Raw genomic sequence first — 12,164 nt, 5'->3', positions numbered from 1 at the left:
AACTCACCTGTGCTTGTCTCAGCGGGTGCTCACCCTGCCACCCCACTCACCCACCCCTGCTCGCCTAAGGCTTGGCTTGGACCAGCAAGCACTCAGCAGCCAGCCGCCCTCATGCTGAAATCATGCACTTCCCCTTCCTGTGTCTTTGGCAGTTGCTATTGACGTGCAATTTCACCACAACCGGCAGCTGACTGACGAGTGCTCACCAGGGCCTTGTGAGTGCAGGGCTGGCGCCAGACAATTTTGTGCCCTAGGCAAGTCGAGCTCTGGGCGCAGTCTCCACTCGGTGTCCAACGGCTGCAGCCCCCAATGGGGAAGGCAGTGCGCCGGGGCTGCTGCTACTCTGCAGGGGCTGCCTGTCTCTGCATCCTCCTCACCCACCTTCCTGGCCCACAGAGCCTCCTCTTCCATCTCCTCCATGTCATCTCCAAGGCTTTTGCAGCAAGCAAGCAAGCAACTCCCCTGCGGACAGTGGAAATGAGCGGCTCCTCTCCGGGGCCTCTGATTGCAGCTGCAGGAAAAGGCTGGCCATGCAGGGACGCAAGAACCCACCCCCAAAACCTCCGACCCCAGGAGTAGGGAAAGGGGGCAGTCTGCACCCCTCTGATGTCTACACCCTTGGCAGCTGCCTAGTTGGCCTTAATGGTTGCTCCAGCCCTGCGCGAGTGCTTGGGAGTGCCCAACTGGACCCCCAGACCCAGTCAGGAGCTCACGGCATCTCTAGTGCTAATGTACATTTATGCAAATCCTCCCCAAAAGTTTTTAAAAATGCTCCACAAGTCCGCAGAATCCACATGACTTGGAAGAGTTTGGCCCACTGTAGAATCTGCAGGTTGGCTTCATGGAAACCCAAACTCATTCGAATCCATTGCAGATTTCTCCAGCATCGCTATATGTGAGATGCTTTTTCATCCCTTCAGGAAAAATATGGGTATTTTTCTCACTTGGACAGAAAAGCAGTTTTAGAGGAGGAGAGGGTCAATTTTGAATTAACCAGTACAGAAAGAGTTACATCGTTTCTCTCCACCTGCCAACCTTTTGATTAAGACTGCAGCATCCCACAGCTGCTTTTCATTCAGGAGGCAGAAGTCAGCAAAATTGAAGCTTGCCAGAGTTCTCCAAACCTCGTTGCAAATTCAGTCCAAATCAGATTGTGTGCTTTGTTTGGGTTCCCCTCCCCCCCCCCCGGTTTTTTGCAAGAAAATCTGTGCATTTTTCATTCTCATTTTTCCAAAGGTAGCCATCAATTGTGCACATCTTTGAAATGTACACATCCTCCCATTGATTGAAGAGTGTTTGTGCGTATTTGTCAAATGTACAGTTTTTCAATGCACGTGGAAAGGATGTTGAATGATTTGCTTATTTATTTTAAAATGTCTGTGAATCACATTGCATGCTCAGAAATGTATGGACTTTGACTGCAGATTGCGTCCAAGTCTGTGTTCAACCTGAAAGTTGTGAATTGGGTAAATCCTGATTAAAACTGAAACAAATTTGTCATACAACCCTACTTTTCATTGGAGAAAGGGGGAATGGTACTGGGGCTATCAGAAGCGACAATGCAGCTTGGCCATTAAAGACAATAATTGTTGCATTTACCCCAGCATTACCTTATTATTATTATTTATTATTATTTATTTATATAGCACCATCAATGTACATGGTGCTGTACAGAGTAAAACAGTAAATAGCAAGACCCTGCCGCATAGGCTTACATTCTAATAGCTGAATACCTGAAATCACGCTTACTATTTAATCCCCTAAAGCTTGGGAAATTAGCATGTGTTCTCACACATAAAACCTGTAATGCTACCAGAATGGTTCTGTGCTATACATTCGAGTTATCTGTTTATTTTTAAATTGAATGGTTTGTATCTTCGGGCAATTGCATTATTCTCCCCAAGAGCTTGACTGTTGAATTAAGGAGCAAACTTCATTAACCTTTGAATGCAAAAATCAATTGTTTGTAATAAATTTAAGCAAATTTGCTTTCAATAAATCTCACAAACACACAGTGGGCTTTAATATCCCATGCTCTGGAACTTTTCCAGAACTGTGGGGTGCTTTCGGTGTCAGGATTTCTCTCAGCTAAAATAATGAATTAAAGTTTGCAGAATAGTTGCATTAGTGCTGCTACTGCTGCTGTTTTTGCAAGAGTTGGCTGGCAGTTTTATAATGTAAGCTAATGACCTTAAATCTGTCTCTCAGGAAATTCTTGCTGTAGATATTTTCCCCCCATTTCTTTTGGAGTGCCTCTCCAGCCATTTGAACTCCTCGTATAGTGTGTCCCGCTTCAAATAGTAAGAGCAGGCACTTTTTTGGATTTTGGCTCCTTTATTTGGGAATTTTTCTACCTGGGTATGATAACACATGAGTAGAGCTAAAGTGAGGAGGGAACATGGGTGCACATATAAGCTCCAACCCTAATGTCCTACGTGCCCAGCTGCTTTCTATATCTTTGCACATTGAGCATGAAGATTTGCAAAGCATGAGGTCAGCACGATCAGATAAAGGCCCTTACAGAACTCCTGTGATCAGGAAACCTGCCTTATTCAGCTGAACACACTTACAGAATCTTTTCAGATCGTCACAATGAAAGCATGAAGATCTATAGGGCAGCCAGGTGCACAGGGATAATAGATGGCAGGGCTTACCCACATCCCTTCTCTACTTTAGCTCTACCCATGTGCACAGAGCTCTAGTTTGGGGCATATCTTTCTGCCTGGCACACCCTCGCCCTGGCACATCTTCACCTTGGAGTAAGTATTGTACTTCCAAAATATCCAGATGTGCTGTAGAGACCAGCTTTCTTTGCAGAGGGGGGGGGTTCCATTGGAGAGAGAAAGATATTTGAAATATGCTCATTTTGCACTGTCTGGACAATCTGGTGTGCACTGCACATAGATTTTCAAAGATTTCTCACGTGACAAGATTGAAGTGAATGGGGAAACGTGCCTGCTAAACCTCTCCTTATCAAACAACTATTAAAGAAACATAAACCTCCTCTGTGCCAGGAAGCTGATAAACCCAAAGCTTTATAACAGGGATGGCTAAATTTGGATCCTGGTCCAAGGAAGGTAGAAGTGTAGGTCATTGCACACGCTGACCCCATAATAATGAGGTTGGTGCCATCTAACATAAGGATTTCCAAGTTATGGATCATAGGCTCACGTAGAGCATTATACCTGAATATATAGATTTTTATATTTTATGGAAAAAAAAGAAAAAGAAAGATGGAGCATTAAATAAGTATATTTCTGTTTGTCATAACTTGAAAACATGTTTATTTTACTTACAGGTGAAACAGTGGGCAAACCTTTGCCATACCTTGATTACAATAATACTGATGACAACACAAATTAAAGGCGCCTTGGGGCTGCAAGCCTGTGCTCCTGCTGATCTCCCTCTCGGACCTTGGAAGCAACAGCTCCCGGCTATCTTGTTGGTGATGGCAAAAGGAGGGTTGCTCAGGACAGAGCCAAAGAGGCTTTGGATCTGCCAGATTCCCTGACACACAACCAAAATGCCAGGGTGATGAGGGAGGGGGACCTGGCATACTGATTTTCCCTTCACCCCCACCCTACCCCCGATCTGCTCTGCCTATGTGAGCCCAGCAGGGCACTGGATTACGTCATCCCTCCAGCCAAGGAGTCTCCTTTCCTCTCCCTCTTTGGGTTGCTCTTCCCAATGATAACAGAGTTATCACGAAGTCCTTGAGTGCTTTAAATGGAGCATGCAGTTAAAGACATCAAATGAAATAAAGGAAAAGAAAGGAAAGGAAAAGAAAGGAAAGAAAGGAGTGGAAAAGCTAGTTTCAGGAACAGACAACTACTACTACAACAAAACCACCAAAAATGCTTTGATGTGAAATAAAGTTCTTTCCAGGGAGCTCTCAAAGAAGAAGAAAATTTGCACGCCTGTCAGTTGCTTTCCAAACATGCTGAGTGAAAACATACAAATGCTCACCCACTGTGAAATGCTGGTGGGAGGAAAGGATTCCTGCTAAGGTGCTGGATGTGTCTAATTACTCCGCTAAAGAATATTTTGGTTCAGGTCTCCTGTGACAAAGGCAGGCAGCCCTAACCTGTCAGGCTTGAAGAGAAACTGCATTCCACTCTCATGGGGAAACTGAGGCAGGCAAGCAGAACCCCAAGCACACAACTGCTGCCTTTGAAGTATTTATTCAGTTTGGATATATTCGCTTCAAAAGGGTGGATGGGTGGGGGTAGGTGGGACTCCCCTCTGTCTCTGTCTGCTCAGTGATAGTTGCTTAATAGCCAGTTTGGGAAAACAAAAGCCTCCTTTTATCCACAGAGTAAACACAAGGTAGGCAGAGTAAAAAATCCCACATATTCCTTTACACCAGTAGCTACCATTAATATTTGCAGATATTGAACCACCATTACGTTATGAATATCTTACCACTTTTGGGCATACTCACAAGATCTGGCTTAATTGATGTAGAATAATTGCCAAGTCTGTGTTCTCTGTTCATGCTCGCTAAAATAAATTAAAACTCCATGGTATCCACACCAACATGCAAAGAAGAGATATCTCCCTCTATAACATTGATATCCACTGTGGATTCAAAGGGGTGTATAAATTGGATTAAGAGGTAATCTCCATTGAGTAACCTCAGCTGTGATCCTGCAAATTCAGTGCTTTGCATGTTTACGAAAAATGTCCCAGTGAGTTCAATGGGACATAATCACTAGTCATTTATGATTTTGTATTTTATGATTTTTGTAGTTGTTTCAGTTTGAGTACACTTTGGTGTAGAAAGGTGGGATAAAAATCATTTAAAGAAAGAAAGTAAATCAAGGGAGCAATCCTATGGTCTCTAGACCAAATCAGGGTGGTGGTGGCAGCATAGGAAAGTTTCTTGGATCCAAGGTCAGAGAAAGCATTCTGACCTCGGAGCCAATCCAAGCTCCCTGCCCCCTCTGCCTCCACCTTGCAGCAAGTGCAAAGAAACCCACACCTACTTTCTCTACAAGGTCGCAAACATGACTTTGGAGAGAAGAGAAAGGGGGCATGCCAGTGGGTGGGGAGGGGACTGGAGAGGCCAGCTTATGATGTATCTGCAGGTCTCCCCAGCCTCCTCCTCTCCTGTTGCAGAGCCCCAGCTAGACAGTCAAAAAAGCCCATGCAGATTGGGAGGAGTGCAGAGTTGAAGAATGCCTCCACCCCTCCTCCTGCTCTGCATTGGATGGCTGTAAGTCTCCAGGTTCAGAGGCTTACCACCATCCCGATAGGATTGTGGTCTAAGTGTGTTTAGGACTGCAGTCCCTAGGCTTCAATCCTAAACACACTTGCAATGCAGTAAGATCCACTGAAGTGGGACTTATTTCTGAGTAAAGATGCATAGTATTGCACTGTTAGACAGTTTTCACATGGGACACTAAGGTCACAATTTTCTACCCACCTACCTGGGTGTAAGATCCATAAAACTCAACGGGACTGTCTTCTGAGTAGACTTGTAACATATTGCACTGTAAGGCTGCAATCTGATGCACACTTACAGCACAAATCTACACATGTCTACTCTGAAGTAAGACCCATTCACTTCACTGGGACTTATTCCCAGATTAGGACTGCAGTTTTACTTTGGAGGAAGCCTCACTGAACACAGGGGGGACTTTTTCTGGTTAAACATGAAAAAGACTACACTGCAACAGTGCAATGCTTGGCACCTTTTCTCAACTCCCCCCCCCCCCCGAGTTCTGTGAGGTTAACTTTCTGCAGCCAGGAAATCAGAAGATGTTTACTTCTTGGGAGGAGAGCAATGACAAATCTTGATAAAATAGTTAAGAGCAGAGACAACACACTGACAACAAAGGTCCGCATAGTCAAAGCAACGGTATTCCCCATAGTAACCTATGGCTGCGAGAGCTGGACCATAAAGAAAGCTGAACGAAGGAAGATTATTATTATTATTATTATTTATTTATATAGCACCATCAATGTACATGGTGCTGTACAGATAACACAGTAAATAGCAAGACCCTGCCGCATAGGCTTACAATCTAATAAGTTGTAGTAAACAATAAAGAGGGAAGGAGAATGCAAACAGGCACAGGGAAGTGTAAACAGGCACAGGGTAGGGCAAAACCAACAGTGTAAAGTCAGAACAAACTCAATATTTGAAGGCTATAGGGAAAAGAAAAGTTTTGAGCTGAGTCTTAAAAGCAGTGATTGAGTTTGTAGTTCTCAAGTGTTCTGGAAGAGCGTTCCAGGCGTAAGGGGCAGCAGAAGAAAAAGGACGAAGCCGAGTAAGGGAAGTGGAGGTCCTTGGGCAGGCGAGAAGCATGGCATCGGAGGAGCGGAGAGCCCGAGCGGGGCGATAGTGTGAGATGAGAGAGGAGAGATAGGCAGGAGCTAGGCAGTGAAGAGCTTTGAAGGTCAGTAGGAGAAGTTTATATTGGATTCTGAAGTGAATTGGAAGCCAATGAAGAGATTTCAGAAGTGGAGTGACATGGTCAGAGCGGCGGGCCAAGAAGATGATCTTAGCGGCAGAGTGGTGGACAGAGACCAGCGGACTGATGTGAGATGAAGGAAGGCCAGAGAGAAGAAGGTTGCAGTAGTCCAACCGAGAGATAACCAGTGCGTGAACGAGAGTCTTGGCAGAAGAGACAGACAAAAATGGTCGAATCCTGGCAATATTATACAGGAAGAAACGACAGGATTTAGCTACTGCCTCGATGTGAGGAGTAAAGGAGAGCGAGGAGTCAAATATAAAGCCAAGACTACGAGCTTCCTTGACCGGAGTAAGCATGACATCGTTGACAGTAAGGGAGAATGAGAGGTGAGGAGAAGGTTTAGGAGGAAAAACTAGCAGTTCAGTCTTTGCCATGTTAAGTTTCAAACGACGATGAAGCAGCCAGGCTGAGATATCTGAAAGACATGCCGAGATACGATCGTGAACATCTGGAGAAAGTTCCGGAGATGAAAGATATAATTGTGTATCATCGGCATACAGGTGATATTGGAGGCCGTGAGATTGAATGAGCTTGCCCAAGGGCAGCATGTATAGAGAGAACAACAACGGGCCAAGCACCGAGCCTTGCGGAACCCCAACTGAAAGGGGAAAAGAGGAGGACGAGCTGCCGTTAGCCGACACGCTGAAAGAGCGACCCTCTAGATAGGAGGCGAACCAGTTATAGACAGAGCCACAGAGTCCAAGGTCGTGGAGGGAATCTAAGAGAAGATCGTGATCAACCGTGTCAAAGGCTGCGGTTAGATCAAGGAGAATAAGAACAGAATAATGGCCTTTAGACTTGGCAGTAAGAAGATCATTGGTGATCTTGGTAAGGGCTGTTTCAGTGGAATGCAAAGGACGGAAGCCAGATTGAAAGGGATCCAGAGCAGAGTTATTAGAGAGAAAGTCAAGACAACGAGAGTAGACCAGACGTTCCAGGATCTTTGAGACAAAGGGCAAGAGGGAGACAGGTCGGTAGTTAGACAGGGATAGTCGATCAAGAGTGGGTTTTTTGAGAATGGGAGAGACTGTAGCATGTTTAAAAGCAGAAGGAAATGAACCAGAGGACAGAGAAGAATTAATGATGTGAAGCAAGGACGGGAGGATAGCGGGGATAAGATTAGTAAAGACGCGAGAGGGAATCGGATCACGGGAACAAGTGGAAGGCTTCGATGAGCGCAGTATTTTAGACAGTTCATCAGCTGAGACCGAAGGGAATGCCGAGAGAGTTGAAGGAGGAGCTGACAGGTGAGGGACAGGAGCTGGAAGCGGAGCAGAGTTGGCTAGATCGGAGCGTATAGTTTGGATTTTAGCATTGAAGAAAGAGGCAAAGTCGTTGGCAGACAGGGAGGCGGGGAGAGATGGCGGATTAGGCTTCAGAAGAGAATTGAAGGACGCGAAGAGCCGCTGAGGGTGCTTAGCATTTGACTGGATCAACGTTGAGTAGTGCTGCTGTTTGGCCAGTGAAATGGCAGAAGAGAAAGAGGAGAGAACAAATTTGTAGTGGACAAAGTCCGCCCAGTCCTTGGTCTTACGCCAGAGGCGTTCGGCTGCCCGGGAACAAGAGCGAAGGTAGCGGAGGAAAGAGGTGAGCCACGGTTGGGGTTGAGAGGGGCGAACTATCCGAGTTGTAGATGGAGCAAGATTATCAAGAGTTGAAGATAAGGAGGAGTTAAAGGAGGAGACGGCTGAGTCCAAGGAGACGGCTGTGTAGACAGAAGGAAGAGAGGAGGCTAAGGACTGAGAAAAAGCCTCGTAGTTGATAGAATGCAGGTCACGACAAGGGCGAGAAGCGGGACGTGAAGGAGGGGGATTTGTTGCAGGAAAATGCTGAGAGTGCCTTGGACTGCAAGAAGATCAAACCAGTCCATACTCCAGGAAATAAAGCCAGACTGCTCACTTGAGGGAATGGTATTAAAGGCAAAACTGAAGTACTTTGGCCACATAATGAGAAGACAGGATACCCTGGAGAAGATGCTGATGCTAGGGAAAGTGGAAGGCAAAAGGAAGAGGATACCCTGGAGAAGATGCTGATGCTAGGGAAAGTGGAAGGCAAAAGGAAGAGGGGCCGACCAAGGGCAAGATGGATGGATGATATTCTGGAGGGGACAGACTTGACCTTGGGGGAGCTAGGGGTGGCAACGGCCGACAGAAAGCTCTGGCGTGGGCTGGTCCATGAAGTCACGAAGAGTCGGAAGCGACTGAACGAATAAACAACAACAACAAAGTGTGTTTAGATTGCAGTCTATAAACCAGCCACTGAGACTGTAAGGCACATGACTGAAATGATGGTTCTGGGAGGAAAGATAATTGTTAAAGCAACAGCATATTGGTTGATTGAATAAACCCCAAGTGTGCACAAGGGGAGGGGAAGGAATGCAGGACCCTACAGAGAGCAGAAAAAGTGAGAGAAACGACCATTAAAAGAGGCAGAAAACAAGAGGTCAGAGAGATATGAGGAACAATCAAGAGGAAGACCCCATATTGGCAGCCAAGGAGAAGGGGCAGTTGAGGGAATGATGACCATTGCAAGTAGCAAATATGCCTGTAAGGGTAGATAATAGGGCCTTCAACATGGTCACTGGGAAACTTTGGCTTAAGCCTTGCTTAGACCTGCGATTAGTCTGAGAAGGGATCACATCTTCCATGTTCCCTATCCAGGCTTTACCTGCAGTGCCATGTTCCTGAAGGATTTCTAATAAGTTTGTTTCCCAAGCTGTTCTCAAAACCATCCTGATGTGAAGAGCTCCAAATGCCACTAATTTTGAGCTCAGAAAATCCTAACAAAATAGGTTCAGCACCTTGGACAGGTCCTTTAGAGTTCTAGCTAGTTCTGACTGAAACACGGAGTGGATGCATAACCCCACTGAAATCAGAGCCAATAGCTCCACTGCATGTGATCACTAGCCCTACAAGGATCCACAGAGCCATTTTTGGAACATCAGGGTCACTCAGGTGGGTAGAGTTTGATTCACATGAACAGGACTTTCCCTGCAGATGTTACAACTTAGAGTGTAAGTGCCAAATCTGACACAGTCAAATCTTGCAATGTGGCCTTCTTCCACTTTACCCACACTTTCCAGTTCTGAAAAGTAGCAGTACAAACAGAGAAATCAGCCTGTAAATGTAACCTCGGCATACGAGTAAACACCTGTCAATACTTGTTCAAAATGCTGAAGGTCAACCATCAAAACCTCAGCTACTATAAATAAGCAATTCTTTAACCTGTCAACCTTAAAATCAGCATGAAGCATCCATAAACTGACCTCTCCTACACTGATGAGTTTCGGATCAATCCGTTGATCCATTTGCTGAGTACAAGCCATAGACTCTATACCTCCCCTCTGCCGCTTGATTTCTGGTTATACAACATAGGGCCTTAACATAGGGTCACAACTGTGGCTGTATAATAGCAATATAACAGTTAAACTCTGGAGTCTGGAAGCAACTTTTGGGCGCAAGTCCCCACCCCAAAACCTAATGTGGGAGCAATATCTGTCAGAGTATTCATGCTGTCACCCTCCACTTATGCACAACCTAATTGTATATTTGTAAATAAATGCAAATATTACAGTCAGCTCACCTCACTGAATAGAAACCACAGCCTGGATAAAAGCCACCCCTTAAGTGCTAGGACAACTGAGGTTCAAGGGTTCTAGTTCTACTTTCCTATGAAAAAGATATATTTATTTATTTAAAACGTTTTTGGGCTGCTTTCCAGGGGCAGGAGCCCTTCCAAGGCAGCTCACAACAATAAAATATATATAAAACAGTGAAAATATTAAAAGCAATAAAAACATCCTAGTCCTGGACTTCTGCTTTCTTCTAGTATTCCCATATCTGAGACACAAATGTGTTGTCACCTGATAGATGATACATTCTTCTATGTGCTTTCAAGCACAGAAGAGCCATTAGTGTGGATCCCATTTCTCTAATTTATCATTTCAGTGCCTCACAATTCCACTCCAATTTGAAATAGAAGGGAGCTTCTTAACAATGGCTTCTTAAAAGCCACTTTTGGCACCCAAGGTAGTTAATATGGCACACTGAAAATCACATCATGTCAAATTAAACGAACAGACTGAACATCATTTTCAGAAGATGTTGTTGGGATTTTTTTTTCTTGCATCATTTCCCCTCTCTTCACTTCCCTTTTCTTTTTACTGCAGGAATCACAACAGCTGACTGAATTATTTGGCTTTACAGCCACGATTGCAGGGTTATTACCCTGCCGGTATTATCCATAAATGGTTTATAATATGAGAAGCACCTCATTTAGGCCTTGCTTGAAGGACTTGGGCAATAGCAAAAAAATTCTCAATGACAGATAAATCTTCTGCTTAGCAGCAAACAGTTTTGCATCAGGGAAGTGGGAGCATTTTACTATCTGGCAATGGTAAATTAAGACAAGCTTGGAGTTTGCAATCAAGGCACTTTTGTTTCAAAATTCCTAGGGAGGGAACATAGTTAAATTGAGAAAGGCTGTTTCCTTAATGGCTGGCTTCCTAAAATTTATTTCTTTATGGTACTGGTGGGAGGAACTAAGTTTGAGAAGACTTATGAAATGCTCTCTTCAGAACATACTAATGCAAACATAAACAAACAGGAATTGAGAATGAGGGGTCAACTAACCATAATGCTGTGTACACTGTAGTGTAAGCCAAAGCCAAATGGAGGCTGATGGATATTGACTAGTTCAAAGTCATCCAGTAAGCTTCATGGCTGAGCAGAGGACTCCCCCGTCCTAACCCAACACTATATCCACACAGGAACATAGGAAACTGCCTTATACTGAGTCTAGCCCAGACAGTGGGCTAGACTCTAGGATTTCAGGCAGGAGTTCTTCCAACATTACTTTGAGATGCTGGACACCCAGCTGGGGACCTTCTGCATGCAAATCCGGTGCTCTACCACTGAGTAATGGCCCATCCCCTGTAGTTCCCAGCTTGAATGTGTTCATGTTGCAGCTGTTTTAAAATAAATATAATCACATCTGTTGTGAGATTAAACATTCTAATATTCATTCTTACTTTAACAAAAAGAAAAGAAATCTGTGTAGGTGAGTTGAAGCCCACAAGGCTCTATTTTCAACAACAAAATGTTGGGGAAATTTTAATAAAAACATAGACATGAAAAACAATCACCATGTACTCTGTTCTGACAGATTTCGGATGTCGTATCATCTGGGCAAAGCTCACTTCTGTCTGTCTGAAAGGAGAGTGATGGACCCTGTGATAAAGTGTTCTTTGAGAGTGATAAAGGACATGGAATGAAGGTGAGTGGACTCCCCTTGATTCCATGCCCTTCAAGCCTGGGCCTTCTGGATATCATGCTGTTGTTTGCCTAGACTGAAACCATTGATTACTATTAGAAGAGCTGGCATGAATTCAAATGCCTCCCTGTGACATCTGAATCACAAGAGGTTGTACAAGTCCTGAATCAGTGCCTAGATTCAGTGATGGGCTGGATAAGGGCCAATAAAATGAAGCTGAATCTTAGCAAGATGGAAGTCCTGTGTGATGAGTGATTGCTGAGTCTGGGAGATAGGCTCATTGCCATTTCTGGACAGGGTTGCACTCCCTTTGAAGAAAATCAGGTTCTCTAGGTGTCTGGGGATACTCCTAGGTCCATCACTATTGCTGAAGGTCCTATTGGCTTGGAGAACCTTTTACTACCTTCAACTGGT

The sequence above is a fragment of the Elgaria multicarinata genome, chromosome 3, assembly GCF_023053635.1.
Source record: "Elgaria multicarinata webbii isolate HBS135686 ecotype San Diego chromosome 3, rElgMul1.1.pri, whole genome shotgun sequence".
In the NCBI taxonomy this organism is placed as follows: domain Eukaryota; kingdom Metazoa; phylum Chordata; class Lepidosauria; order Squamata; family Anguidae; genus Elgaria; species Elgaria multicarinata.
The sequence above is the reverse complement of the archived record's forward strand: the minus strand, read 5'-3'. Positions refer to the sequence as shown.